Genomic DNA, 13,858 nt, shown 5'->3' with positions numbered 1-13,858 from the left:
CATTCCCCTTTCTGACCACCCCCCTCCCCTCCATTCCCCCCGCCCTCCCCCTGGTCGAACCCCTAAAAAAGGTTCATATGTTCCCTGGTGCTGAATAGGGTCAAAACGGTTAAATGTGGTTACATTATATTCCCCCCCATAATTACCATTATTCCTAACCATATTATAATCACGTCCCCTTAACGAGGGATTTCCCCATCCTCTCTGAGCTCCTCCACCACCCCTTCAGGGACGCTGAAGCCACTAGAAAGAAAGAGGTATATAAATGGCAGATAAAGCGAAAGGAGGAAAAAATGGCAAAGGAAAGACAAATAGAAATACAAAGGATGAGTGAAGAGATTAGAATTAGTGAGGAACTATCAAGGGGAGGAGGTGGTAGAGGAGGAGTTTTTGACAATAGGAATGTACAGGTAATGGGGAATCACGGAGGTGATGAAGGGAAGTATCAATATAGGGGAAGGGGTGGTGGAGGAGCTCAGAGAGGATGGGGAAATCCCTCGTTAAGGGGACGTGATTATAATATGGTTAGGAATAATGGTAATTATGGGGGGGAATATAATGTAACCACATTTAACCGTTTTGACCCTATTCAGCACCAGGGAACATATGAACCTTTTTTAGGGGTTCGACCAGGGGGAGGGCGGGGGGAATGGAGGGGAGGGGGGTGGTCAGAAAGGGGAATGGGATACAGGAGGTATTCAGGAAAAAGAGGACAAGAAGAGGAAGAAGAGGAGGGGGGAGGAATAAAAAAGAAGAGAAACCTATAGGGGTGGGTATATATAATTTAAGTGGTGAATCATTGGAGAAAAGGGAAATATCACTATTAGATAAAGGTTTGAAGTATGCACCAAAAAGAGGATTGGATAAATTTGCTACCTATGTAGATATTAATAAATTTTCGAGACAACTCCATCTAAAAAAGTATTTTAGTGGGCGTCCAAAGGGGAGGGAATGTGTTTCTGAACCTTCCATGTTTAAACATACGGAATTTCGGAGTAAATCAAATTTTTTTCCACAGGATCAGGGATACAATGCTATAGATGTATTTAAAAATTTGGTAATTGATGATCTGAAACAGATCCCAGACATGAAAACTGGATGGGAACAAAAAGTGGCACGGGATATGTTGGAGGAAAAAAATTTGGTAGTGAGACCAGCCGATAAAGGGGGGGGTTGTTATTTTAACAAAAGATATGTATCAACGAGAATTGGATAGGTTGATAGGGGATTGTGACACATATAGGTCACTCCGGGGTAACCCCACGAGCAAGCTTATGAGTGAACTCAGAAGCATATTGAAGAGGGGGTTGGACTCTGGAATGCTCACAGACACAGAGTTTAGGTTTCTTATCCCCAACACCCCACGAATACCAATTGTGTATCAAATCCCTAAGATTCACAAAAATGCTGAGAATCCTCCTGGGAGGCCCATCATCAGTGGTATTGGATCCGTTACCCACAGGTTGGGACAATATCTTGATTATTTCCTACAGCCACTGGTGATGGGCCTTCCTAATGTTCTGAAAGACACGACGCATCTATTGAAGGTTTTGGAAGGAGTAAAGATTGAGAAGGGTGATTTATTGGTAACGGCCGACGTGGCCTCACTTTATACAAATATAGGTCATGATTGGGCCAAAAAAGCTGTGGAATACTATATGAAAAAGGATGGTGATCTTAAGGGGGAACAGGCAAATTATCTTATTGAGTTACTGGATTTTGCACTTAAGTCTAATTATTTTTGGCACAAGGGAGTATATTATACACAACACAAGGGCTGTGCCATGTGCCATCAATTTCCATTCAGGCATTGATCAGAAAAACGATTGAAAATAAGATCGGACCTGTCAGAAATCATCTATCGAACCATCTATCTGCCAAAATATCTCATGGTGTATTCCCAGCATAAGATCAAAAGGATCTAATAACTTTGGTCACTACCAGAGTCCACCACAAAACCTTTGGAGACAGAGGCCTACATGCAATTAACTATTTCACTAGTTTTTTCTCCGAGGAGATAATTTTTAATCTTCTCTATTATTCTACTTTCAAATTTATTGAGTATTTTCTTGCTTGCTGGTGGTTTAAAAGGCATTTTATTCACAAGTGTGAAAATATTACCTAGGAGAAAAAGTTAATTGCATATTGGCCAGAGACTTCTGTCATGCTGCCCCTACACTTTGGAACTCCCTGCCACACCCAATTAGGGCATCTCCATCCCTGGAAGCATTCAATTCCAAACTGAAAAGCCACCTGTTTAGTCTGGCATTTATGAACACCAGGGTGTTTCCAACACAGTCCATCCTGCAACCCTGTATTCATCTGAAACATATCTATGCGCGTTGAGTCCTGTGGGAGAAAAGCGCTTTACAAATATTATTACATTATATTATTGTATTGATCTCGTTGGCTGCAGTAGTGTCTTAATCACACACCTGAAACAAGCATGGGGCTAATCTAGTGAGACTTCAGTCAGAAACATCTGATCTGCGTGCTTATTCAGGATCTATAGCTAAAATGTATTGTAAGCAGAAGGTCAGCAGGACAGCCAGGCAATTTGCATTATTTAAAATGAAATTAAAATCCCTCTCACTTTAGGTGTGCTTTAACCTCCTGAGCGTTATGCCGCTCAGGAGGTTTGGTTACTTTGTAGCCGATTTTTTAATAAAAGTGCTAAATGTGTGTAAATCCTCTAGCTAGCACTAGGCTAGCTAGAAGAAGTCCCCCCCCCCCCCCCCTGATCTCTGCCGCTCCCCCGATATATGCATTACCCAGCCTGGATCCAGTGATCGGCGCAGCCTCCCCGGACAGCTCCGGTCCTCACTATGGGGAGGATCGCAGATGACGTCATGACATTGCAGACGTCAAGCGCACACCCGATCCTCCCCATAGAGACAGGAGCTGTGCCGGGAGGCTGCGCGATCGCTGGATCCAGGGGGGGTAATGTATAAATGGGGGGACCGCGGAGGATCGCAGGGGAGCTGTGGGTGCCCGACACTTTTACTAGCTAGCCAAGTGCTAGCTAGAGCGTTTACAAATCAATTTGCTCAGTTATGTAATTATGGGGGTCTCCCGGGGCCAACACAATGGCCTCGATTCATCATTGTCTTTGAGATAACTTTTCCAAGTTTGTTAAATTACCGAATTCGAAGTTTATCGATTTCTAGTTGTATTCATCAAGGTTTTTCCGCAGTCGGTGTGAATTCGATAAACTATCGATAACAATTTGGTAACGTGTCGATATTTCCATTTTACAACGGTAATTTAACACAAGGCCATAAGATTCCCATGGAATTGTGGGTAAAAGGCAGTCCTTTTCAACACTACGTAGCAACATTCCGAATAGGGCTTAACACCTGGACCAGGATTCTGGAAGTGACTTGGGACAATCCCACAAATTAGCCAGCTGCGGCTTGATAGGAGCCTTTTCTGAAAAAATATAGTGCAGCTAGCAAATTAGTTAACCCTGGCACTGCCTGTGTTCTCTTACAAGATGATTCAAGAGAAATGCCGATGTCCTGGTATAGCAAATAAATCAATTCTCTTGCAAATTGATATGGTTCTAGACCTTATTCTTGCCCTTCTGCGCCTTTGAATCACTCTCAGCTGATACATACATACATAACCACTTCAAATGGCTCCATCTTCTCTGTCAGCAATGATCTGACAGGAATAACGACAGAGCAGTGAAGGAGATAACTAATCCTAAATGTAACGCTAAACCACGCCCACTTTCATTTTCATGAATTGCACTTTCTTCCGTTTTAACGCATCACTAACGAATTATTACCGAATGCTCGCTAACTGCTGTAGATAAATTTGATGAATCCTAAAATCAACATAAATTCGGTATTTTACCGAACTGTGGTTAACCAATTCGATAAGTCTTGATGAATCGAGGCCATAGTCGGGCATACCGCTAAGGAGGTTAGAGACACTGAAGCCTTTCAAAATACCTCTTTTTATACTGCAGGCTTCTTCATCAAAATAATCAAAGCTGATTCGCCGCAGGGATGCAGCATAACGAGGTATTTATCCCCCCAAATCCCGGGGCAAAATTCCATGACTTTCCAGGTCGTGGATTTTGCTGCCCAGGGGAGGCAGAGCTGTGTGTAGTAGCACCGCCTCCAGTCCAATCAATCTGCATTGATTGCCACCCCCTCAGTGAAAGAAGATTGGGAGAGGCGGGGATCATCGCAGAATGACGCGAGTAGAGGCAGAGTTACAGCACAAAGCTCTGCCTCTACCCGGAAGGAGACCCAAATCTTCCCCCATACATATCAAGACTCTGGCAGCTAGGGGGTGGTCAATACCATGCTAAGAATTCCCAAGTGGGTACTAATTTTATGCTGCCTGGAAAAGAACCAATCAAATGCAGCAGCTGCACAAATTTGCCTGGACTTGAAATTATTAGAATGCCTCATTGGTAAGAATGAGCCTGCAAGTAAAAACTAAGGCCTCTTTTCCACAGGCAGTTAAACTGTATGCTCAGCAAGAAGTTACCAGGCAGCAGCAGCAGCAAGCAGTTGTAAGAGTCTGAGAGGCATTTCACTGCCTATCAACCGCCCACGGAAAAGAGGCCTCACTCTCCCCAATGCATGCTGCTCTCCAACTCCCCAACACTTCTGCCTTCACAACAGGAAGTTCAGATGTGAGGGCCAAAGTGTCGGAAAGCTGGAGAGCAGCACCATAGGCAAGTTAACACACTCTGTACTCAGGTGATCATCTGACTGCTGTAGCACCGTTCCCTCACAAGCTTAAGCTGACCATACACTAGGCCGATTACCCGCCGATCGACAGCAGATTCGATCACTGGAATCGAATCTGCTGTCACATCGTTCACGCTAAACTTCGATCTATTCCGAAATAGATCAGTCCCGATTGCTCCAAGCAGGAAATTACCGTCGATCGCCCGCGGGTAGGGAGCGCATCGCTAGCGGCGTACGATCGACGCAGGTATACATTACCTGAAGCTGGCTTCCGGCATCTTCTCTGCATCACCTCCCGGCTGGCATCTTTTCCGCATCACCTTCCGCATCCGTGTATAACTTCCTGTGTCACTGCAGTGACAGCGGAAGTACAAATAGAGGGCACTGCGGAGAAGATGCCCGGGACCAGGCTTCAGGTAATGTATGAAAGGGGGGTGGGGGAGAGGGGACAGCGGCAGCTCAGCAGATGGTGAATCGGTTTCAGGCTGAAATCGATTCACAATCTGTATGCAGTAAAGGCAGCCATACGATCCCTCTCTGATCAGATTCGATCAGAGAGGGATCTATCTGTTGGTCGAATCTGATGGCAAATCGACCAGTGTATGGCTACCTTTAGGGACTCTTTCCCACAGGCAGTTGAACTGTGTGCTCAGCAAGCAGTCACTAGTTCGCAGGCAGCAGTTACCAGGTAGCAATGAGCAGTTACCAGGCGACAGCAGCAAGCAGTTGTGAGAGTTTAAGGCCCTCTTTTCCACGAGCAGTTGAACTGTGTGCTCAGTAAGCAGTTACCAGGCAGCAGTGAGCAGTTGCTAGGCGGCAGCGAGCAGTTGTGAGAGTTTGAGAGGCATTTAATTGCTTATCAACTGCTCATGGAAAAGAGGCCTAATGCTGGGAATACACAATGAGATTTTTCAGCAGATTTACGGTCCAATCGATTTCCATTCACTTATATGAGAAAACGATCAGAAAAACGATCGAAAATCAGATCGTACCTGTCAGAAATTATCTATCAAACCATCTATCTTCTAAAAAATTTCATGGTGTATTCCCAGCATAAGGCCTCTTTTCTACAGACTGTTGAACTGTGTGCTCAGCAAGCAGTTACCAGGCAGCAGTGAGCAGTTATCAGGCAGCAGCAAACAGTTGCCAGGCGGCAGCAAGCAGTTTTGAGGGTTTGAGAGGCATTTCACTGCCTATCAAAACTGTCCAGGGAAAAGAGGCCTTAGTTCCTGACCATCACACCCTGTGTAACTTATCAGATTTATCTGACATCCAGGTCATTGTAGACAGAAAATATGACAATAGACAACGTCAGTCAAACTGGCAGTATTCTAAAATACATTTAATAGATTGGCCTAAACAGTACTTTTTCTGTGCAAAAAAAGGTTTATCTTTGAAAAAAATGCCCTAGGATAAATCAAATGTGTACAGTAGAATCAGAATCCATTTATTTCGCCAAGTACAAGGCGAGTTGTACCCGGAATTGATTTTGGCACAAGCAGGGTCAGTGATGGTACAGTAACAAAAGTAAGCAAAACAAAAATACATTATGCATACAGTAGATACATTATATATACAGTAGATACATTCAGTGTCTGCCAATACATACAGTGGATACCTACAGTAGGTACAAATCTTATATAGACATATAGTGTAGAGGATAGAGGAGCCTGAAGAAAGATGGACCCAGGGGTAAGGACCAGGGGAAGATCCGCTGCCGTCTAGGCACTCAAAACGCTTCTGCAGCGATACTTTGAATCGGATGTCCCCCAGTCTATCCTGGGAAAGAGAGAGAGCATAGAGAAAGGGGGTGAAGGAAAGCTAAAGAGAGGAGAGAAAGCAGCTAGTGTGAGACCTGGAGAGCGAGACCTGGCCTGGCAGGTCTATGCAGTTGAACAGATTGGTGGAGCAGGGTCTAGCTTCTGGGTAGTAACCCCAGCAAGTTCAGCGGTGAGGGGCCTTATTTTACTAGGGGACAGATGGTGGTCTGGCTTCCTCGGCAGCAGCAAAAACATTGGCAGCAGAGGGGGGCAGCAGGCCTGGAGACACAAAGGTTCATATATGGACTGCCCTGCAGCTTCCATCGGAACAATAGCAGGGATCCTGAAATGTCCTCACCTTATGCTGCAGCCTCCCCGTGATGTGGAGCTAAGTGGAGTTATGCAGCTCTGGTCATAGCTGGCCATGGTGTGCCTTTCCCTAGCGGTGGCAGCCAGACTGATGGTGAGCAGAGTCCCAGGCTCAGCAGGCAGCCACCGCTGCATGTGGAGGAGCGACATCAGCTCCTCTTCCATGGCCACTGTGTGGGGTAAAGTGCTGTGGGGCGGCGGCATCAGGCCCTCTGTGGTCGCGGTGGTGAGGCGGTCTCCAACCAAGGTGGCAGCGGTCCGGCCTCCTCTCTCTGCTCGTGGAGAGTCCCACGTGCTCAGTCCTGGCGTCCTTGGCTCTTAGGCAGCAGCGGCCCAGTAGCCCACGTGATGGAGGGGATCGGCGTGATGGATGGGATCCCACGGGCGCAGCAGCGGTGAATCGGCCAGACCGCACATAGCAGCTGGTAGATCTGTGGCATCAGGCCCTCCGTGGATGCAGCGATGTCTGTCTGGCAGCACACAGCTGACCAGGACCCACCGTGCAGCATCCTGGTTTCCTCGTCGTCTGCTGAGAGCGGCGTCTGTGTACCGGCAGCGGCGTGAGTAGCGGGGACTGTCCCATGCAGGTCAACAATCAAGGTCTGTGACCAAGGAGGGAAATGGAGTAGAATAAAGTAAAAAGATGAAAAGGGCCGGAGCCCTGTGTGCCGTGGCTACCTAGTCCGGCGCCTTTATAGTAAACTCCAAGGGACTGTAGAAGTAGTTTACTATCAGAAGTTTACTATATCAGGATTGGTCATACATTGTATATTTATACAGAGGCATTTTCTGGGACCTGAGGACTGAGTTTACTATATCCAGAGGTTTACTATACTGAGATTCTACTGTACTTACATAACAGGGTCCATCCCAATCTGCCTGAGGCCTAGTTCACACTATAAAACGCCATTGCTAACTGCTTAACGATGGTGCAAAGCAATTTTTAAAGGCATATGCGTTTGAACATTCCTTAAGAAAAATCGCTCTAAAAATGGTATAAGCAGGACATTTTTGATTTGTCAAAATCAATAAGCTGCAGTGAGAACAACCTCAGAGGGTGACACTGCTGTAGAGCTTTGCCAATCGGCAAACTGAATGCAATCGCTCATGGGGCTCGATTCACAAAGTGGTGCTAACCCAGTTAGAGACTTTAGGCGTGATAACCATTGCACCACGCTGGTGAAAAGCCAGTTTAGGCGTGATAAGTTTAGGCATGATAAGTTTAGATCGCGTGCAAAGTCCAGCACGCAAAGCAGCGCCATTAAACTCTATGCAAAGTGCACCACACTTTGCTAGCGCAAAACTTTTGATCAGCTGTGCACTGCGGTGCTAACCCAGTTGGTGCTTAAACTTATCATGCCTAAAATTTATCACACCTAGTTTAGGTGTGATAAATTTTAAAAGTCTAATAAGTTTTATCATGCCTAAACTTATCACACCTAAATTTATCATGCTAAAGGGCTTTTCACCAGCGTGCTGTTAGCACCGCTTTGTGAATCAGGCCCATAGTGTGAACCAGACCTGAGCCAGCAACAGAGATGGTCAGATCATTCTTCTGGCTAATATGCAGATCTAATGCAAACTGTATGCAGAACGAAAATGGGGTAATAAACTTCCTGCCAATTCAGCCTGGTCCAATTATAATCTGCTTTCAACTTGCATGCAAATTAGAATAATTGGCATCTGGTTGACCATCTGTAGTCAGGAGCTGCAATCTGAAAATGTCCATGAAGCTCCACCTAGTGGTGGGATGTGAGATGGAAGGTAGAAATAAATGCACCTTTGTCTCCTGTTTTGACCAAAAATCTCTGCAAAATTAATGGTGCTTAACCCATTCAGGTTCCGTCGTTTTCACGTGAGAAATGTTCACCTCCCATTCATTAGCCTATAACTTTATCACTACTTATCACAATGCACTGATTTATATCTTGTTTTTTCCGCCACCAATTAGGCTTTCTTTGGGGGGTACATTTTGCTAAGAGCCACTTTACTGTAAATGCATTTTAACAGGAAAAATAAGAAAAAAATGGAAAAATTCATTATTTCTCAGTTTTCAGCCATTATAGTTTTAAAATAATACATGCCTCCATAATTAAAACTCGCGTATTGTATTTGCCCATATGTCCCGGTTATTACACCGTTAAAATTACGTCCCTATCACAATGTATGGCGACAATATTTTATTTGGAAATAAAGGTGCATTTTTTCCATTTTGCATCTATCACTATTTACAAGTTTAAAATAAAAAAAATATAGAAATATTTCATCTTTACATTGATATTTAAAAAGTTTAGACCCTTAGGTAAATATTTACATGTTTTTTTTTCTTTTTATTGTAATGTTTTTTTTTTTTATAGTAAACATTTTATTTGGGTACTTTTGGGAGGGTGGGAGGTAAACAATAGATTTATAATGTAAATATGTGTTAATTCTTTTTTTTTTTTTTTCAGGTGTAGTATTACTTTTTGGCCACAAGATGGCGGCCATGAGTTTGTTTACATGACGTCACTCTAAGCGTAGCACACGCTTAGAGTGACGCATCGGGATGGAGACAGCCAGAAAAAGCACAGCTTCCGAGAGAAGCTGTCGCTTTTTCAGCGGGGGAGAGGAATCAGTGATCGGGCTCCATAGCCCGATACATTGATTCCTTGGCTACCGAATCCGCGGCCGGGAGTGCGCGTGCACGATCGGCCGCGGGAGCGCGCATGGTTCCTGGACGTAGAAACTACGTCCAGGAACCAAAATAGGTTAAACATGGTACAATAAAAACATTTGATTTTACTGTTTAATCGACCAAATCAATCAATCAAATGAAAGTCAAAAATATTTTTGGGATCAAGAAAATGAACGATTATCCTGTTTTTTTTATCAACAAAAATCCAATTGGACATGTTGGAAAATCTCTATATTCAAAATAAATCGAACGGAAGTATCTAATCTAAAAAAAAAATAAAAAAATTGTACCATGTATGGGCACTGTAAGTCTCAAATATTGTTAGATTAATGTGATCAATAGTCTCATATTTTACAGTCTTGAGTACCCTTTGTATCTCATTTAAGGGAATCTGAAGTGAAAAGCATATGGTGGCTGCCATATTTATTTCATTTTACACAATACCAGCTGCACGGCAGTCCTGTTGAACTTGGCTGCAGTGGTGTCTGAATCACACACCTGAACCAAGTATGCAGCTATAAGGTCAGGCTTTGGTTAGTACACCTGATCCGCATGCTCTTTCAGGGTTTGTGGCTTAACCTCCCTGGCGGTACATTGCTGTCTGGAATTATGAGTCAACAGTGGTACATTGTTTTTCAAGAATTTTGGGCCTCCCAATTCTTAAGTGTGAACTCACCAAAATATGTCAGAATAAAGGCTTGGTAAACATTATGCATATAAATAAAAGACTAGAACACAAATTTGATGAAATTATTGAATTTATCAATAAGCTGAAAAAAATAGGAAAACTGTACAAGGCAGCAAGTTTGAATACACTATGTACTGTACATGTATATCTAGTACACCTCTCGTGTATGATATAATTTAAAGCAGGGAACTGCACAGAGTCCAACATTACAGTCAGGGCAGTAAATCCGCGACTCCTTCCTGACTTTTTTGCCCTTGTCGGTCTTGGAGCAGCAAACCACACATGTCCGACACGGTGTGGATTTTTTGGGAAGTGGCGTATTCCGGGAAGTGGCGACCAGTGAGTCGCTCCGGGTTAACAATATAGGAGGCCCGGCGCCCCGTTCTGACATCTGCTGCAGTCTGATATTTCAAACAGATGCACTCACACATCCTCCATATGTAGTCCGCATGTGTAAAGGGCCTTTCACTGCGCTGCTTGAACAAAATGTAACTATTCCAGAGACTCTGCTCCAGGAGGTGACGGAATATTTTTTTGTAATATTTTTGTTGTTGTTTGCGAACTGCAGGAAAGAAAGTCACCGCCTGGTCCGCTCTGTCCACTCCACCCATCGTTAGGTTATAGTCCATCACGACTTGCGGTTTCTCAACCTCTTTTCCTCCTCTCGTTCGGGTGGGGACAGTGGAGGTATCGTGGACTGTGGAGAGGAGAGATACATCTTTTTTATCGCGCCAGCATCTTTCCTTTCTGCCAAGCAGTTATGTCCCCAGGTTTCAACTTCTGCTTTGCAAAAGTTGTCGGCATCTCCCGCCGGTTCAGCCTAACGGTTCCGTAGGCATCAGTTCGATGCTTTATCAGCAACTCGAAAAGTTCCGGGGAGCTATAGAAGTTGTCAGTGGTGACGCAGTAGCCCTTGTCCAGTAGTGGTTCCACAAGGGACAGCACTGAAGAGGTCGCCACTCCATACTCGCTGAACCGGGGACTGAATTTGGTTCCCTTGCTGGCGTACAGCACAGTGTTCCATATGTACCCTGTTGATGACTCACAGAGGGTGTAGGACTTGATCCTCGCTCACTGGTGTAATCTCCATTGTGTATACATTACAGAGGACCTACCAGTGCTGCATAATATTATCATCTCATTTTTTTGGAGGAAAACAGAAATGTGGTTGGGACATCTGTACATTAAATCCCATTAATCTCCATACTTGTTTATTTTTTTAAACCTATCTAATTTGATGGTGGTCTCCCAAACCCCATTTATAGTATCCAGGAATTCCAGACGTTTCAGAGAGAATGCATGATGGGGCTGCTGCTGGGTGCCCATTGGTGTCTGCAGGGGGAGGGCACAATGACTAGCAGCATGGCCTTCCAGAGTGGTTACTGTACCACTCCCTGCACTGCTGACAGGAGAGGACCCGTACCTCATGACTAGTATAGCAAGAGTCAGGAGGGTGTGGCTGCAGTGCTCTGATGCTGAAGAAAAGCAATGTGTGAGCAACACTGCCCAATGTGGTATGAAAACATGTTTTGGGAATCACTCAAAACCGTATTCACTGGAGCTGAAGTGGTGCTATGAGCTGTCTGCACCAGTGGTGTGTTCCTCAGGGGAGAGTATTTGGGGGGAGGGGCTTAATGAGCTTGAGGGAGGAACACAACAGGATAGCAGAGAAGAGAGAACAGTTACGGTAAATCAAGAAGAGTATAAAAAATTCCTAGACATGGGCCTTGATATGTATAAAAGACCTGTATTGCATTCAGTCTGACAGCAACTACACAGAAGCTTCAGATTTAATTGCATCAGTAAACCCGGGTTGAAGCTGGATTTTTTTCTTTTTTTAATTTCTGCCATTGGGGGTCAATAATTATTATTTTGGCTAAGTCTGACTGCAGGCCCAGGTGCTAGTAATTGTATGACCGCTGTTACACCGGCCTTTTACCAACATCCATACTGAGGTCTTGCTATGATTAAGGCCTCGTTTCCATCTATGCGCTTCTGTCCGCTTTTCAGCAACATGTATCAATCTGTAACATTGATGTGCTGATAAAAAGCGGATAGAAGCGGACAGATGGAAACAAGGCCTTAGACAAGCGCCTTGAGAGTTTGTCACCAAAAAGTAGACACTTAAAGGACACATGAACTGAGAAGGATATGGAGGCTGCCATAGTCATTTCCTTTTAAACAATACTCTTTGCCTGGCAGTCCTGCTGATCGCTTTGGCTGCAGTAGTGTCTGAATCACACATCTGAAACAAATGTGGCTGATTTAGTCAGAAACCTCTGGTCTGCATGCTTATTCAAGGTCTCTGGCCAGAAATATGAGACAGAGGATCAACAGGACAGCCATGCAATGTACGTTCTTTAAAAGGAAATAAATATGGCAGTCTCCACATGCCTCTCACTTCAGGTCTCCTTTAACGCGCAAAAAAATAATAATTAGGTTCCACTGATGTCCTCCAGTCTTTAAGAACCTTAGTAATTCAGGCCCACCTCATCACAACATTTGTTAAATAACCTGTAATGAAATATATATGTCCGGTTTTAAAGTGAACACCAGTCATAATTTTTATTTTCACAGTTTTGGATGCTGGAAACTAGTCAGGGTGTTATTTCTGTCCTTCTCTTCTTGTCTTCATAGTAAGAGATTATCGAGACATATGAGCAAGCTCCAAAATATTACGGCAGTCACTGGATCAGGAGGGAACCATTTCTATTGGACACACCTGGTCAGGTGATGAGGTGTAATTTCCCCTCTCTTTCTTGAAACTTCCTGTTGTCTTTGTGAGACAGGCAGTGGAGAAAAATATTATCAGTGGGGATACCGCCAGAAATTGTTTACTTTTTTGTTTTGAGTAGGAAGATTACTTGAAACCTCCTATTAAGTTTCTGACACAGGAAGTAAAAGAAAATATCACTAATAAGGATAGTGTGAAAAAGAAATCTGACAGAGGTCTCAAGTCTCGTCCACACACTAAATCCTTGGCAGGCGAATCGCTAAACTTCTAACAAGCGCATGGCGCCCTTTTCTTCTTTAGAGAACACCAGTCTCTCTTTCACAGCCCATCATCCCTCTTCCATAGAACTCACACACTATAACCGAACAGTGTGTGTATACAGCACTTCTTCCCGAACCTGTCTACATTAACGATCGTGAGGAACAAGAATAATGTAGCATGTTTATGGGGATTAACACTACTAGAGAAAGCAATGGCCAGATTTTGCTTTTTATCAACCAATCGGCTCTTTTTTTTCCTTTCTGAGATTCAGAAAAACAGGAATGGAATCCATTTGTTTTTGAGAAACAGGCCTTCTGTCAGACAGTGATTTCCATTAAAGGAACTGTATACAAAAATTAACTTCCCCATAAGAGAGGTTCCTAATAAAGTAGGCCATTGGTGGGGGAGACTGACATTACTTACCAATGGGCCCCTGTCAGTAGGGGATCTGTCGTCCTCCCCAGGGAGAAGCGCAGGTGCCACTGATTCAAGCTCCCAGTGGGGACACTCGCCCCCAAGTGCCGCAATGCATGCCGGGAGATGTAGTCCTTCGATGCATGTAGATCTCCTGGCCGGGAGATGTATTTACACTGAAGGACTACATCTCCCAGCATGCATTGCGCCAGTTGGGGGTCACATGACACTGCCTGGGTGCTTCAAAAT

Source organism: Hyperolius riggenbachi, chromosome 9 (assembly GCF_040937935.1).
Source record: "Hyperolius riggenbachi isolate aHypRig1 chromosome 9, aHypRig1.pri, whole genome shotgun sequence".
NCBI lineage: Eukaryota > Metazoa > Chordata > Amphibia > Anura > Hyperoliidae > Hyperolius > Hyperolius riggenbachi.
The sequence above is the reverse complement of the archived record's forward strand: the minus strand, read 5'-3'. Positions refer to the sequence as shown.